Below are 18,457 nucleotides of genomic sequence, written 5' to 3'. Positions count from 1 at the left end.
ATAAATGGATTGTTTCTTAGAATGATAAACAGTATCTATCTGTAACCATCAACAAGCATTACATGCAATGAGGAAAGACTAGAGGCATTCCCAATAAGAACAGGGATGAAACAAGGATGCCCATTATCACCACTAGTATTCAATATTGTATTAGAAATGTTAGCTTCAGCAAAAAGAGAAGAAAAAGAAATTGAAGGAATTAGAATTGGGAAGAAAGAAACAATACTCTCATTCATTACAGATGACATCATGTTATACCTAGAGAACCCTAAAAAAAAATCATCTAAAAAACTACTGGAAACAATTGGCAACTTTAACAAAGTTGTAGGATATGACATTAATCCAAATAAATCCTCACAATTTCTATATATTACTACTATGATACAGTAGCAAGAGCTAAAAAGAAAATCCATTTAAAATAACTTCAGACAACATAAAATACTTGGGAGTCTACTGCTAAGGCAGTCTCAGAAACTCTATGAAAACAACTATAAAACACATTTCACCCAAATAAAATCAAATCTAAAAAACTGAGCAAATATCAACTGCTCATGGATAGGCCAAGTTAATATAATAAAAATTACAATTCCACCTAAATTAAACTACTTATTTAGTGCCATATCAATCAAACTTCCAAAAAATTAAACTAAATTCATATGAAGAAACAAAAGATCGAGAATATCAAGGGATTTAATGAAAAAACGCAAAAGAAAGTGACTTAGCCTTACCAGATCTAAAATTTATTACAGAGCATCAGTCATCAAAACTGCCTAGTACTGACTAAGAAATAGACTGGTGGATCAGTGGAATAGACTAGGTGCAAAAGAGACAGCAGGGGATGATTGTAGTTATTTGCTGCTTGATAAACTCAAAGAGTCTAGATTCTGGGATAAGAATTCCCTCTTTGATAAAAACTGCTGGGAAAACTGGAAAATAGTATGGCAGAAACTTGAATTAGATAAGCACCTCATACCCTATGCCAGGATAAAATCAAAATGGGTGCAGGATTTAGACATAAAAGACAGTATTAAGCAAACTAGGAGAATAAATAATAGTTTACCTGTCAGATCTATGGAAAGAGGAGCAATTTGTGACCAAGGAAAAAGATAGAGAACATCATAACAAACAAATGGATAATTTTGATCACATTAAATTAAAAAGCTTTTGCACAAACAAAACCACTGTAACCAAGATCAAAAGAAATGTAGTAAATTGTGAAACAATTTTTACAACTAGTGTTTCTGACAAAAGACTCATTTCTAAAATATAGAGAGAACTGAGTAAAATTTATAAAAAAAAGTCTTCCTCAATTGACAAATGGTTAAAGGATGTGCCAAGGGGTGAGGAAATCAAAGCTATGGATAGTCATATGAAAAATTGCTCTAAATTATTACTTATTAGAGAAATGCAAATTAAATTAAAACACCTCTGAGGTACCACCTTACATATCTCATATTGGCCAATATAACAAGAAAAGACAATGATCAATGTCAGAAGGGAAGTGGGAAATCTTGGACACTAATGCATTGTTGGTGGAGTTGTGAACTGATCCAACCTTTCTGGAGAACAATTTGGATTTATGCCCAAAGGGCAATGAAAATGTGCATATCCTTTGATCCAGCAATACCACTACTGGATCAATACCCTGAAGAGATCATGAAAAAGGGTAAAAACATCACATGTACAAAAATATTCATAGCAGTTCTGTTTGTAGTGGCAAAGAATTGGAAATTGAGTGAATGTACATCAGTTGGGGAATGGCTGGACAGGTTGTGCTATATATACATTATGGATACTGTTCTATTAGAAAACAGGAGGGATAGGATTTCAGAGAAGCCTGGAAAAACTTGCATGAATAGATTGAGTAAGATGAGCAGAACTAAAAGAACATTATACAGCCTAACAGTAACATTGGGTGATGATAAACCTTAATAGACTTGCTCATTCCTTCGGTGCAATAATCAGGGACAATTTAAGAGTATCTGTGAGGGAGAATACCATCTGTATACAGAGAAAGAACTGTGGAGTTTAAACGAAGACCAAAGATTATTACCTTCAGTTTTTAAGGTTGTCTTATGTACTCTATAATTTCTATCTCTAATATTTTATTTCTTCCTCAAGGATATATTTTTTCTCTCAACATATTCAATTTTGATCAATGTATAGCATAGAAACCATGTAAAGACCATCAGATTACCTTCTGTGGGGAGGAAGGGGGAGAGAAGGGAGGATGGGGGAACATGTGTAAAATTCAAAACCTTACCAAAAAATAGGTAGAAACTACTATTGTGTATAATTGGAAAACAAAAATTTATATAATAATAAAAATAAAGAAAATTGCAGTAACTTGCTATGAGAACTTTCTTCTTCCTTTCTATGTCACCTCCAGACTTTTGCTCAGGTATAGTGCTAATCATGTGCCTTCTCTATTCAAAACTTTTCAGTGGTTCCCTATTACCTCCTGAGTAAAGTTCAAATTTTTTAGTTCAGCATTCAAGATCTGCAATCTGGCACTATTCCATCGTGTTAACTTTATTTCATAATTTTCCCTCTCCACATATTCCATCTACACTGTAGTTGATTTAATTACTCCATTTCCTCCATACATAATCCACATTTTTCTACCTCTAGTGCTTATATTGTTGATACACCTCCAATTACTAACCTCCCTAAGAACAATCCTTGAAAGCTCAGCACAAATGTCACCTCTTCAAAGAAAACTTTCCCCACTGTTATGACTGGAAATCAACTTTTCCTTCCTTAATTCTCACATAGCACTTAGTTCTTACATATCACACAGAATTTTGATGCACTTATCATGATATTAATTTCATTAATAGCTACTTATGTATGGATTTATATCCATACTGAAATATAAGCTCCATGAGATCAGTGACTGTTATATCCCCCCCACCTAGCACAGTTTCCTTATCTGTAACAATGAGAGTTGAACTAAATTTCCCTTCCAGCATTAAGATCCATGAGTCAAATAGTTTCCTGATTGTGTCCAATCAGTCAGAAATGATTCCTCCTTGAAATCTCTCATGCCAAACAGAGGTTTGACTTCTAAAAAAGCACTTACTCAAATTTTAACTTGTATTATAGTTATTTGTGTACATGTCACATTCTCCTCTACTATATTTCAAGCTCCTTGAGTGCAAGCATTATCATTTTTCATATTTGTGTCCTCAACATCTAAGGACAATTCCTTGCACATAGTAAACATTTAATAAATATCGGTTGAATTGAATTGGACTGAATCAAATATATTTGCCTGGAGCTTTTCAAATCTGATCAAAAGTACTTTAAACTGAAAATGAAAGGAGAAAAAAACTGCCCACATATGTTTGACAAGTTAGATACCATAGAAAATAAGAATTTTTAATATTGGAACAAGAATAGCAGTAAAGTCACAACAACTCACATAAAACAATATCTAAAAAAGGAGCCAGCAATGAAATTCATGTTTGTGTGTGTATGTATACAGAAAAGTGTCAAAGCATAGATAACAAGATCCCATCTGATTATACTCATTTTAGTCATCTTGACTTGATTTTTAGTTATTTTTATTTAATTACAGGTAAATATTATGATTTTATGAGATCCAATCAGCCTTCAAATTCACATCTCATCGGTACCTATGGCCTTCTCATTGAAGGATGGATCTATGAATTCTTCAACACCCATTTAGGAAATGGGAACAAGACAGACATCTCTTGATTTCCCATCTGGAAAATTCACATTGGTCTTCTCTGGACTCATTAGTTGTACTCATTTTAGATTTCTTTTATTTCTTCACTGCATCTTCTATTCTGGGTACCTTCTCCCTCTACCCCTTTTTCACTTTTTCCATGTTGTCTTCCTCTAGTAGATTGTAAGTTTCTTGAAGGAATGGATTATCTTTCTTTTTTATATTTGTATCTATCCCAGGTGCTTAACACAATGTTTGGTACATATTAGGTGCTTAATATTTATTGACTATCTCAATGCAAGGAGCAAAATGTAATCATCACAACTTGGTAATATGAAATTCATTCATACATTCTGACCTTGGAAGGCTATACTGTATACAAAAAGAACAAAACATATTTTTAAAAGTAAAGATAGAATCACCTACATATTAAGATATATATACATGTAAAGAAATGGATGAATGAATAATGAAGAGCATTTAGGGAAGAATTAACAGAAGCAAAAACAGAAGCTATAGTGTCATGAGAATATGACAAAAACTAGTGATTCAAAAGGAGAAAAGTGAAAAGGAATTCAAGAATTAGGTCATAAGTCTGACACAGAAGCACAATGTAGAATAGATGGCAAATTTCAATTATTCATAGATCTAATAAAGTTCTCTAAGAATTTCATTTTTTAAGAAGTAAAATAAATGACATTTGGGGCCATTATTCTTGATCTGATTTGCACCAATAAGAACAATTGTTGCTAAAGTATAAAGGATAAAATATAACTATTTGGGTGGAAGACATCATTCCATGTTAGAATTCATGATAGAAAAGAGAGAACTGAGACACAGACTGACTTACCTAAGAAAGCTTTATAATTCTATAGGGGAAATTGGCCCATGAGCAATAGGAAGCTCTCAAGAATTAAAATTTAAAGTCGAAAGAAAAGCTATTTTGAGTTTTAAAAAAGGAAAAATGGGAATTGGCTAAAGAGATAGATATTAATTTATCAACCAATTTGAATTTTTAAAGGGTTGTAGAAATGGAAGGGCAAGTCATGAAAAAGGAAAATAAAAGTAGCATGCTCCCAAAACTAGTTATAATAAAATAATAACAATAGCACCAAGAAATTCAAACTATAATCAATAATAATGGCTAATCCCAGACCTTGATGACAAAAATATACTTACTTTTTCACAGTAGAGAGGTAGGGCATAATGGAGTGGAAACATACTGTCATACTTTGAATTCCAAAAATTTCATGAATGAATTTATTACTTAAAAAAATGGCTAAAACTTTGAAGAGTCAATATGGCTAAATAAAATAGGGAATTGACTGAATTCTCCCAAATTTACTTCCAAACAACCACAAAATAATATCTCAAAACAAATTCTGGATGGCAGAACCAATAAAAAAAGATGGGATGCAACAATTTTTAGCATAAAACAACTGAGAAGGCTGACAGACAAGGTTTGTCATAGACAGTGATTGGGCAAGCCAGCGGTAGGTCATACCCCAGTAAGCCAGCAAGAGACCCCAGGTCCCAGAACTGGTCAATGACTGAGGCCTAAGATAGCATCAGGTGAGCAGTCAGTGCAAAAAATAAAACCTGACCTTAGAAAGTTATTATGGTGACCAGGAAGATCAAAACAGAAATTCATAAGAGGTAACATGTCAAAATGTCAATATACAGAGCCTCAAAGGAAAAAGTGAATTGATTTTGGGGCCGAAAAGAACTCCTGAGGTAGCTCAATTTTTCATCTACTCCTGTGATTTGAGTTTTTGTAACTCAAATCACAGAAGTAAATGAAAAAAATTGGAAAAATTAGAATTATGCAAGAAAATCATGAAAAAGAGTCCACAGTTTGATAAAGTCAGTACAAAAAAGCATACTAATTTCACTTTTTCATGAGTTTTTTTTATATTTTCTCTTTCACAATATGAATAACATGGAAATATGTTTTACAAATGATTTTTTATATATATATAGCCTCTATCAAATTGTTTACTGTCATTTTTTTAGAATAAATGTTAAAAATTATCTTTCCATGTAATTGGGAAAAAAATACTATTTTTTAAAAGATTGTTAATGTCCTGATCATCATTCCAAGTCTGTTACAATGGACCACTCAAAGACTGAGGGTTTAAAAATACAATTCCTTTGAAAAAAATATAATCAGTAATCTCCAGTTAAAAGCATTCTACAAAGTGGCAAAAATATTACATAATAAAAGCAGAAAAGAAGCCCACAGGGAGATAAAAATTCATCTTCAAAGAAATTAGGGAACTCAGGACTTCTTGTCAAGAGTATGAGAGCTATCTTTATATATTCTTTATCCCAAAGAACCCACAGAATATTTTTATTCTCAAAAGTTCAGGTTGGTACCACTGGATACAGGGATTACCTCCAACCCACCTCAGTTCTAGTAGGGTCCTAAGTAACACATTCCCTGACTATCAATAATAACCTGAGTAGAAAAGTCATAAATGGTACTTCTCATAGTTTCCATCCTCTGCTGATTATCCTTTCCTCCTTTCATATTCCTCTCTCTGTTTTCAGGATACCATTCTCTCCTGGTTCTCTTTTTTTTACCTACCTAACCACTCCTTCTCAGTCGCCTTTGCTGGATATTCACTCAGATCATACTAACCATAGATATCCTATAAGATCTTGTCCAGAACACTCATCTCTTTTCCTTTTATACAATTTTCATTTGGTCATCTTATCAACTCCTATGGATTTAATTACCAACTATATGCTAACAATTTTTACATCTACTTACTCTGTCCCACCTTTTTCTGACATCCAATCTTATATCTTCAACTGCCTTTCAGACTAGATGTCCAGGAAATTTCTTGATATCATCATGTCTAAAATGAAATTCATTATATTTTCCCCTAAATCTTCCTTTTCCACCTTCCTTATAAACATAAAGAGCCTCACCATTATCCAATTTGTTGTCAAGGACTTTTGATTTCATATTTGCCACCACTCTAGTACAGGCTCTCATTACCTTGAATTTGAATTATTATAGAAGCCTACTGGTGGATCTTCCTGTCTCTAGTTTCTCAGTATTCCAATCCCTTCTTCAATCAAACCACTAAAGTGATTTCTATAAAACTCAGATCTGACTCTCTCTCTCTCTCTCTCTCTCTCAATAAACTCCAGTAGTTCTCTATGGCCTCCAGGATCAAATTCAAAAATCATCTTCTTGTTGTAATTCTTCATAATCTAATCATCTCCTATCTTTCTTAGTCTTACTCCTGCCATGTACTCTCAGTCTAATGACACTAAATAACTTGCTCTTCTACAAGGAGTACACTCCATGACTTGGATCCTGAGTATTTTCTCTGAATGTTGCCCATTCCTGGAATGCTTTCATTCCTCATCTCTCCCTACTGGTTTCCATGGTTTCCTTTGAGTTTCAGCTAAAATTCCATCTTCTACAGGAAGTCTTTCCCAATCCCTCTTAATCTTAGTGCCTGCTTTTTATTGATCATTTCCTATACATATTTATATACATATGAATAAGATACACATACGTACTTATACAACATGTATGTATGTATGTATGTGTAGTTTATTTATAAATATGAGTTTGCTTGTTTTCTGCCACATCGTGAACTCCTAGAGGACAGGGATTGCATTTTGCCTCTTTTCTTTGCATCCCCAGAACTTAGTACAGTAATCGGCATCTAGTGGGTACTCATTAAATCTTTATTGATCACTTGTGATATTGATTCTTTAATCAATGAAAGAAAAGAAATTGATTTCATTATACTGATGGGGTTCCTATTCATCCATTTCCCAGGTTTTAGGATGGAAGCTACAACCTAAGAGAATGAGAAAAAAATCTCCCATTAACCATATAAGAAAAATCTTTACTCAGGACCATCAAGTTGTGAAATCACCTAGATCTAGTAGTTACAAATTCATACATAAGGAATCTACATTTTCATTGTTTTGGGAACTTTCTCCTTGTCAGGTCTATATAACTGAGTAGATGAGCCTTTGAGAGTTACCCTCTGAGTTATCTATTGTCTATGATCACATGGGTTGATGACATAGGTAGATTTGAACCCAAGGCCATTACTCAAGCTATTATTCATTCCAACTGCAAAACAAGAGTCCTAGTTCTGGGGCTACTCAGATGTTGTCATGTTTTTATCTACAAGTTCAAGCACTGTTGACTTACTTCATTATTACCTGAAATGTAACTTTCTAAGGCATTGAACATTGCAGAAAATGAAGCAATTTTTTTACTTCTAAATCTATCAGCATATTTAAAAATTTACAAATCACTGACTCTTACTGCTAATGCTTAATCAGATAGTTCTGGAGTTCTGTTTAGCCAATTCCAGATTCACACCTAAGCAGCAACTTCTTCCATTCAAAGGACAATATCATTAATAAAATTAACCATATAAGAAAAGTTAATGTTGGCTAAATGAACTAAAACACCACTGGCTGTTATGACATAAGTCAATAGTTTCACAATGACCCATAAATGTATGTCTCTATAATTTGTACTGATTAAAAACCAGTTGTAGGACTTTGTTCTAAGACTGAGCCTTTGGCCTTAGTTATGTCAACGTGTACACAGCACTAAATTCTTTTTATCAGTGGCAGTGATTCCATGCTTATCTACAAATTAGAATAGAAATATTAAATGCTGATTTCCTGGGTCAACTATGCAACCCATTCATTCCAGATTATATTGTGTAATCTCCATTGGAATTTTTAATGCTATATGTTTAAAAGATTTTCATCAGAATAGTTACCTAATTGTCTTGCTGCATTTACAAGAAATAAACCTTGTGAATTCTGAAAGCACCCTTCTCTCCAGAGTATGAACACATTTGTTAGTATATTTTGAAGAGAAGCAAAGACAAATTCGCATTGTCTGGATACAGTAAGATACTGATATCATAGCTTTTGTAGCTTTGGAGAACATTAAAGGCCATCTAGTTCCAATTGCCTTGGTTAACCAATTTAAAAAAAGGTCTAGGGGTTAAATGACTGACTTGTTCCAGGACACATCAGTGGCAGAGTTGAGATAAACCCAGGTTCTTTTATTTAAAATCTAGCAGTCAAAATAAAATTAAAAATTAAATGTAAAAAATAAAATCTAGCAATCTTTTTATTTCACTGAACTTCAAAACTGATTGGTTTTAAGTTGCTACTTGTCATCTCCTAAAGGTTGACTTTCAGTGATTGAGGTTGCCTTGAAGATGATTTGGTTGGGTTAATCTCAGGAATATGAATTATTTGGGAACCACACTATTACTTTTGTATTGTACTTAAAAAAAGTGAGCCAATAGAACTGCTCAGTCCTTTTATCTTCCTTCTCCATATTACTTTTCTTCTAAATATATCCTGAAAAGTGCAGCAGAACTAAAAATGAAATATGGGACTTTGGGGGAACTAAGCTATTAATAAAAGTATATGGAAACTTCATGTGCTTGTTCATTGGAGGAGGGGACATAGAGAATATTACTTAATCCCAGTCCAGATTAATCTCACTTAATCCCATATCCAGAGGAGATAAAGGATTCTGATTTCCTAAGGAGTAACATCCAAGAATCTAGAGTTCTAGTCAGAAAAAAGAAGCATCAGTCTTAGGGTTAACTTGTGAGCAACTTTAAGTTCAAAAATCTGAAGTTACCTTTTGGAGAAAGAGATGGAGTTCCTAAATTGCATGTTTCTTGAGTAGAGAAGAGAATGTCCTATGTGACTACAAGAAGTTCAGTTCTCTTCAGATAGGAATACAAGCTATGCAGCAACTTTGAGTTAGAATGATTTTTAGGAACCTGATAGAAAGGTAGAAATACCTGCAGAAGAATTATATTGTTTGTTTATGGGCTTTGAAGAGTATTTTTGTGTATTTTCTATATTTCTTTATGAGTTCCATTGTACTCTCTATACCCTCCACATTTTCTGTGATGTGAAATAAAAGTTGTTCTGTACCTAATATGCATTTGTTATCAAGAGTGCTTGTATGGGAAAAGAAGTGCTATTACCTACACTTGCATTAGTGATGTGAAATAAAAGTTGTTCTGTACCTAATATGCATTTGTTATCAAGAGTGCTTGTATGGGAAAAGAAGTGCTATTACCTACACTTGCATTAAATCAGATAGAAACAATACCTAAACCCTATCTAAAGATTTCTCAGATATTGTAACAATATATAAGCATTACATGAAGATTTTTTCAGAGTAAAATCTGACTGGAGGAATGGGGAAATGAACCAAAGAGAATGTTCCTGTACTAGACCTAGTTTATATGAATTCAAACCTTTAGAGGGCCTGGTTTTCTTCATTTGCCTCTTCGGGCTCACCATACAGATTGATTAATTGCACAAGATCTCAGAGTCAGAGCTTCTGACTCAAACTAGATACAGAGGAATTGTCTGGCAAAGAAATTGTTTTATACCTAGTTTGCATTCACAAACCCTCAAAATGTTACCACATATCCTAGTCCTTTTACAGGAAAATTGCATCCATTGCCTTTTCAGAATATCATTATCATGCCCCAAATGATACAAGACATGTGGGAATTATTTGCACAAGACCATTGGCTAGAAGATATGTTTGCTGTTCTAAAAGATGATTTGTCTCACTTATCCCTCTTATTTTATAGAGAGCTAAATTGAGACCCACATAAGTCTTCTACAGTGAAACAAAAATGGGACAAATAAAAAATGAAATGGAGTAGATCTTTTTTGAATTTCTACAAATATATACTCTCATTAGTTCTTATACGGGAACTACAGTATTTTAATTCTACCCCCTCAATATCCAGTGTAATATGTGAAGAAGTAACAATGGTAAACAAACCATAGCAGTTAGGAAAAAAGAGTTTGGATCTGACCCAATACATACAGAATTCCAAGTTGTTGACAATAATTTTTGAAAATAAATTTTACTGATATTTTTTGTTTTTTACATCACCATAGTTAACTCAAGCATTCTTCCCCCTTTCGTGGAGCTGTCTGTAATAAAAAATATTTTAAGAGGAAAAAAATCAGAACTGATCTATACATTTTAAGTCTGAATATATGTGCAATTTGTAACTCCTGTGAACCGCCCACTTCCACTAAGGAATAGTTTGGAAGTGTCTTCTCATATCTCTTCATTCAAGTTCTGCTTGATCTTTATAATTTCATTATATTTTGCTCATGATTTTTTTGGTGTTCCATTATTCTTTCCAATTACATTGCTGTTATTACTGTTTATATTTTTTCTTGGATCTGTTATCTTCATTCTGAATCAATTCATAGAGATCTTTCCATGTTTTTCTGTTTTTATAAAACATAATTTCTTATACAACCTTATACCACAATTTGTTTTGCCATTTCTCAAACTGATGAGCATCTACTTTGCTTATAATTCTTAGTTATCACAAAAAAAGTACTGCTATAAATATTTTGGCATATAGGAGAATTATTTTCATTGATGTGGACAATATTTTAAAGAAACTCAGAGATTATTTTTCAAGATATCTCAAAGAAAAGATTTTTAAAGAATTAAAATAATCCTGTTGAAAAGACTTTAAGGAAATTGAACTACAAAGTGGATCATTTCCAGAGAACTGATAATAAAGGAGGCTACACATCTCATGTCAGATAAATAATGAACATGGATAGAAAATGAGGCATATAACCAGTATAAGAATTTATTTCTCTTGAACTACTCATATTTGGTTTTTTGTTAGTGTTTTTTTTTTGCAAGGCAAATGGGGTTAAGTGGCTTGCCCATGGCCACACAGCTAGGTGATTATTAATTGTCTGAGACTGGATTTGAACCCAGGTACTCCTGACTCCAAGGCTGGTGCTTTATCCACTATGCTACCTAGCCACCCCCAAAACTACTCATATTGATTACAAGAATTTGATTTTCCTTCTTTGTCCCTCAGTGGAATTGTGAGGAGGAAGGGAGTGACAAAGTAAATAGATTTTGTTAATGAAAAGATTTTGTTAAAAAAAAAAATATATATATATAAAGGAGGTTCCCATGAAATGGGTACAGGGTCTTTGTCAGTACAAAAAGACTTGCTATAAATATTTTTGTACATGGGTTGTTTTCCCTTTTTTATGATCTCTTTGGGATATAGACCTAGTAATGATATTTCTAGTTCAAAGAGTGTGCACAGTTTTATTGCCTTTGGGCACAGTTTCAAATTGCTCTCCAGAAAAGTTGGATCAGTTCTCAACAGTACATTAGATTCCTAGTTTTCCCACATCTCCTCCAACATTCAACATTTTCCTTTTTCTGTAATATTAGTCATTCTGATAGTTGTTTGTTGGGAACCTACTGTTCTTTTCATTTGCATTTCTATGATCAATAATAATTTGAAGCATTTTTTCATATGATTGTAGATAGTTTTGATATCTTTGATTGAAAACTACCTGTTCATATTGTTTGTCCATTTATCAATTGGGGAATGACTTGTATTCTTTTAAAATTGACTCAGTTCTTTATTTATTTGAGAAATTAGGTCTCTAGGGGCGGCTAGGGGCACAGTGGATAAAGCACTGGCCCTGGAGTCAGGAGTACCTGGGTTCAAAACCGGTCTCAGACACTTGATAATCACCTAGCTGTGTGGCCTTGGGCAAGCCACTTAACCCCATTTGCCTTGCAAAAAAAAAAAAAACCTTAAAAAAAAGAAATTAGGTCTCTATCTGAGCTGATTTTTGCAAAAACTGTTCCCCAGTTTTTGGCTTTCCTTAGGATTTTGGTTGCATTGGTTTTCTTTGTGCAAAAACTTTTAATTTTAATATAATCAAAATGATCTGTTTTACATTTTGTAATGCTCTCTATATTTTCTTTGGTCCTAAATTCTTCCCTTGCCTGAAAATATGACAAATAAACTATTCCATGTTCTCTCCCCCCTACCCTCTCTCTCTCTGTCAATCAGGGTTAAATGACTTGCCCAGGGTCACACAGTTTATAAGTGGCATATTTCTGAAATCACATTAAACTCAGGTTCTCCTGACTCCAGGCTCCAGACTCTCTCTATCACTGCAATCACCTAGCTGCCCTTCCATGATCTTTTAATTTGCTTGTAGTATCACCCTTTATGTGTAAGTGATGTACCCATTTTGATTTTATTTTGTTATTTAGTGTGAATGTTGATTTATGCCTAGTTTCTGTCATACTGTTTTCTAGTTCCCAGAAGTTTTTGTCAAATAATGAGTCTTTGTTCCAAGTTTGACTCTGTAGGTTTTATCATATATTAGATTACTATGATCATTTACTATCTTGCAATTTGTACTTAATATTCTACTGATCCACCACTCTTTTTCTTATCCAGTACAAAATTGCTTTGCTATTACTTTATAATACAGTTTGAGATCGAACAGTTAGATAACTTTCACCTATTTTTACTGATTCCTTTGGTATCCTTGAACTTTTGTTCATTCAGATAAATTTAGTTTTTATTTTTTCTAGCTCTATAAAATAACTTTTTGTTTGTTGAATTGGTATGTCATTGAGTAAATAGATTAATTTAGAATTGCTTTTTTTATTATATTGGCTTGGCCTACCCATGAGCAATTAATATTTTTCCAAATTTTTTAGAATTGACTTTATTTATATGAAAAGTGTTTTATACTTCTGTTTATAATATTCCTGGACTTGTTTTGGCAGGTAGCTTCCCAAGCATTTTACATTGTCTACAGTTTTTTAAATGGAATTTATCTATCTCTTAATGTTGAATTTTGTTGGTAATAAATAGAAATGCTGATGACTTATGTGGGTTTATTTTGCATCCTGCAACTTTGCTAAAATTGTTTATAATTTCAAGTAGTTTTTTTAGTTGATTCTTTAAGATTTTCTAACTATACCATAACATCTACAAAAAATGATAGCTTTGCTTCCTCAATGCCTACTCTAATTCCTTTAATTTCTTTGTCTTCTCTTATAATTAAAGCTAACATTTCTAGTGTAATATTAAGTAATAGGGGTGAGAATGGAAATCCTTGCTTTACCCCTGATTATGTTGGGAAGTCTTCTAGCTTATCTCCATCACAGATAATACTTGCTGATGGTTTTAAATAAATATTACCTATCATTCTATGGTAATCTTTATTAATTCTTATACTCTCTGGTGTTTTTAATAAGAATGAGTACTGTATTTTTTCAAAGACTTTCTGCTTCTATTGAAATAATCATATGATTTCTGTTAGTTTTGTAATTAATATTGTCAAACATACTGATAGTTTTTCTAATATTGAACAAGCCCTGCATTCGTAGTATAATTCACATTTGGTCATATGATATGATCCTGAAGATATATTGTTGCAATCTTTTAGGTAGTATTATATTTAAAATATCTGTATCAATATTCATTAAGGAAACAGGTCTATAATTTTCTTTTTTCTGTTTTGGTTCTTCCTACTTCCTGAAAAAGCAGAACTCCTTCACCTCTATATCCAGATCATTTATATAATATTGGCATTCATTGTTCTTTAAATGTTTCGTAAAATTAACTTGTGAATGCATCTGGTCCTAGGGATTTATTCTTAGGAAGTTTATTGATGGTTTGTTTGATTTCTTTTTCCTAATCATATTGTTCAAATACTTCATTTCTTTTTCTGTTAATCTGGGTAACTTATATTTTTGTAGATATTCATTCACTTCATTTAGATTGTCTAATTTATTATCATATAATTGGGTAAAATAGCTTCTAACAATTGTCTTAATTTCCTGTTAATTGGTTTAGTTCCTCCCTTTCAATTTTGATAGTAGTAATTTAGAGGGTTTTTTCCTTTTTTTAATCACATTAACCAGTAGTTTATCTATTTTATTGGTTTTTCATAATATCAGTTTCTAGCTTTGTTTATTAATTCAATAGTATTCTTACTTTAGATTTTATTAATCTCTCCATTAATTACTTAGTGTTTAATTGAAGATTTTCCAATTGTTATTTTTCTAGATTTTTTTAGTTGCTTGCCCAATTCATTGATCTATTATTTTCTGTTTTAATGATGTAAACAAATAGACATAAAATTTCCCCTATGCACTACTTTGGCTGCATCCCATAAATCTTGGTGTGTTACCTTATTGATGTCATTTTCTTAATGAAATTATTAGGATTCTATAATTTAATTTAATTTACTGTTAATTCTAATTTTGCTTTATATTGTCCAATATTGGATGTAATTTTTATTGCATTATGATTTTTAAAAGTTGAGTCTAAGGGGCAATTAGGTGGTGCAGTGGCTAGAGCACTGGCCCTGGAGTCAGGAGGACCTGAGTTCAAATCCAACCTCAGACAATAATTGCCTAACTGTGTGACCTTGGACAAGTCACTTAATCCTATTCCCTTAAATAAAAATTTTTAAAAGTTGAGCCTACTATTTTTTGCTTTGCTGAATTTAATTATGAGGCTTTTAAAGGCCTAATATATTATCAGTTTTTGTGTACTGTTGAGAAAAAGGTATATTCCATTCTGTTCCCATTCAATTTTCTCCAGAGATCCATTTTGCAGAATTTTATTCTTCTCCTCTTTTTTTTTTTTGGTTAGATTTACCTAGTTCTGGGCAGGGGGAGGGAAACGTGAGCTCCCTCAGTAGTTTTATTTTATTATCTATTCTCTCCTGTAACTCATTCAAATTCTCCTTCAAAAATTTAGATATTATATCATTTGGTATATATGTTTAGCATTGATTTGACTTCATTGTCTATGGTACTTTCAACAAGATATAGTTCCTATTTTATCACTTTTAACTAGATCTGTTTTGCTTTTGCTTTATCTAAGATCATGACTGCAGTCCCTGCTTTCTCTCCTTCATCTGAAGCATAATAGATTCTACTTTAACCCCTTACATTTACCCTATATGTATGTCTCTGTTTCAAATATGATTCTTGCGAACAACTTATTAGGGATCCTGGTTTTTAGTCCATTCTGTTATACACTTCCATTTTATAGGTGAGTTCATTTCATTCACATTTATAGTTATGACAATTAACTCTATTTCCCATGACACTTTTTTCTTTGTTTATCACCCTCTCTTGCTTATTCCCCACCTCTCACTTCTCATGTCTTTCCCAATATACCCTTCCCTTTATCAGTCCCTTCCACCACTTCTATTATCTCCATCCCTTTTTACTTCCTTATAGGGTAAGATAGATTTCTATCTCCAACTAAGTGTACATATTATTCCCTCTCTGAGCAATTTTTATGAGAGTAAAGTTTTGCTTGCCACCACTTCTCCCCTCCCCATTTTCCACTCCCTTATAATAACTTTATCATGATTTTTATGTGGTATAATTTACATCATTCAATCTTCCTCTCTTTCTACTTCCAGTGCAATTTCTTTTTAAATCTTTTATTTTGTTTTGGGGGTGTCACATCCCATCAGAGTCACCTTATATCTACATCCTCTATCTACATATACTACTTCTAAATGCTCTTATAGGAATAAAGTTAAGCGTTACCATTTTATCATATAGAAATATCAACAGTTTACCCTTATTGAATTTCTTATGTTTTCTTTTGTTTCTTTTTTACCTTTTTATGTCTCTTTTGTATTTGGAAGTCAAAATTTTTATTTAACTCTAATCTTTTAATCAAAAATGCTTGAAAATCCTCTATTTTGTTAACATTTTTTATTCTCCCTGAAAGATTATATTCAATTACAATTCTTAGTTATGATCCTAACTCCTTTGTGTTCTGGTATATTATATTATAAGCCTCAAATTCTTTAATGTGGAAGCTACCAAATCTGTTTAATATTTAAATTGTTTCTTTTTGATTCTTTTCAATACCTTCTTTTTATCTTAATATTTTATTATTTTCTCATTAAGTAGTTGTTTATTTGACTCACTCTAATTTTGAAAAACATGTATGAGTTTTCTGTAGTCTGATGTAAAATGTTAATTGTTTGCCATTCCCCCCCCCCCCCCCAAATAATCCATTTTGTGTTTCTCGTTTCATTCTGCTAGGTACTCTTGTTCTTGGGCTTAGACATTTTCCCCCTCATATAGTTTAATTGAACATGTTTTGAGGTTGCTTTCTTCCTTGGGGCTTATTCCTGGATGTCTTTCAGTCTAAGATTCAAATTGTGGTATATAGATGCAACAGAATATTATTAGCCAAAGAAGTGCCAAACTGTATTGGAAGAGGGTATATGTTCATTTGGATTCCATATACCGGTGAAATCATGGGTCCAGAATGTCCCCCTATTTGGTGAAATATATCAGTATATACTTGAATATTCTGGTTTGATTGCAAATGACTGTCCCTTTTTGTGGGAATGGGACCAGGTCAGATGTCTGAGAGGCAGAGGCAGAGAGGAGCTGGAGAGTAAGGTGGGTGAAGCTACTCTTGATCCAGTGGAATGGAATGGAATGGAATGAGAGGAGGAGATCAAGTTGTGGGGCTTAGCTAATTCAACCTGATCCTTCTCAAGACCCCAAAATGTACAGCAGCATCTCCCCAATTCCCCATGCCTGAAGAGGGGAAAGGAAGATACAACACAGATCAAAACACAAAGTGGCAGGCAAACTGATCAATATAACTATACGGACACAATAGACAAATTTTCCCGATTCTCCAGGTCAGAGAGGGGAAAAGGGAGAATATGCAATCACAGATAAAAACAGAGAGCAGCTGAATATTAATCATGACCACAGAGACACTACAGAACAGCTAATCAAAACAACAGAAGCACAATAAAAGAGATAAAACACAGTCTAGAGGGCTACTTTTCCATGCAGAATAAGATTTTCCCACGTTGTTCTAGTTCTAACAATGCCTCTATTTAAGTAGTGGTAAAGACCATGATCTGGACACAGTTCAGTTCTACCAAATGTCCCTTCACACAAAAATCAATCTATAGTGCAAAGTCCTTTAGCTCTAGCTGAGAGTTGGAATCTCCACTGAAGATATGTTCCTTTATGATCACAATTTATGAAGATGAGAAAAAAGGGACTAAAGGGAGGGGGGGACTTAAGGGTGGAGCAGGGAGAAATGGGCTTCAGGGAGTAGGAACTTAAGGATCTATAATGGGTTCATTGTTGTGAAGAATTCACCAATCTCTTTGACTCAGGAGGAAAAAAGTGGCTGAAATTTTAATTCACAAGTTACTTCAAAAGCAGTTCAAAATTACTACATAAAGTTCTCAGGTGACTACAAAAAGTTCATAGGTTAAATTCTTTGGAGAAGTACACGCTGGTTTCAGTAGAAGTAGTGGAGTTAAGTAAAGAGGAAACAACAACAATCTGGGTCAGTGAGAATATCAAGGATAGCTAAGAGGGAGGAAAAAGTGTAAGAGGTTATTTGAGAGATCACAATAGCCTAGAGCAGGTTACCTTCACAGGAAGGCAAGCAAGGAAGAGTAATAGACAAGTAGAGCAGAGTGGATAGTGCACTATACCTGGAGTCAGGAAGATCTGAGTTCAAATTTAGCCTCAGACACTTAATAATTACCTAGCTGTGTAACCTTTGGCAAGTCAGTTGCCTTGCCAAAAAAAAAGGAAAAATGTACGATAAGGTATAGAAAAGGGCATGGGGCAGGAGAGTTTGGGGAATGATTCTCCCCCAGAGCAGGTTCCTCCAAAAGGAAGTCTAGCTACCATACTTTCTTCTTAATCCGCAAGTTCTCTATAATGTTCCTGGGAGTTTTCATTTTGGAATCTCTTTCAGTCAGTAATCATAGATTCTTTTAATTTGTCTTTTGTCCATTGGTTCTAATATATAAGGACATTTTTCTTTGGTGATTTTTTGGAAGATGTGTCCAGGTTTTTTTTTTTATTCATGGTTTTCAGGT

At 33.2% G+C, this 18,457-nt stretch overlaps 1 long non-coding RNA gene across 1 annotated transcript in view; it reads right to left on the bottom strand.

The window, feature by feature from the left end:
- The window catches only part of LOC141498537 (uncharacterized), a 74,589-nt gene that overhangs the window by 54,314 nt on the left and 1,818 nt on the right, over positions 1 to 18,457 (bottom strand). The gene's annotated exons all lie outside the window — the stretch shown is intronic.

The sequence above is a fragment of the Macrotis lagotis genome, chromosome X, assembly GCF_037893015.1.
Source record: "Macrotis lagotis isolate mMagLag1 chromosome X, bilby.v1.9.chrom.fasta, whole genome shotgun sequence".
In the NCBI taxonomy this organism is placed as follows: domain Eukaryota; kingdom Metazoa; phylum Chordata; class Mammalia; order Peramelemorphia; family Peramelidae; genus Macrotis; species Macrotis lagotis.
The sequence above is the reverse complement of the archived record's forward strand: the minus strand, read 5'-3'. Positions and strand labels throughout refer to the sequence as shown.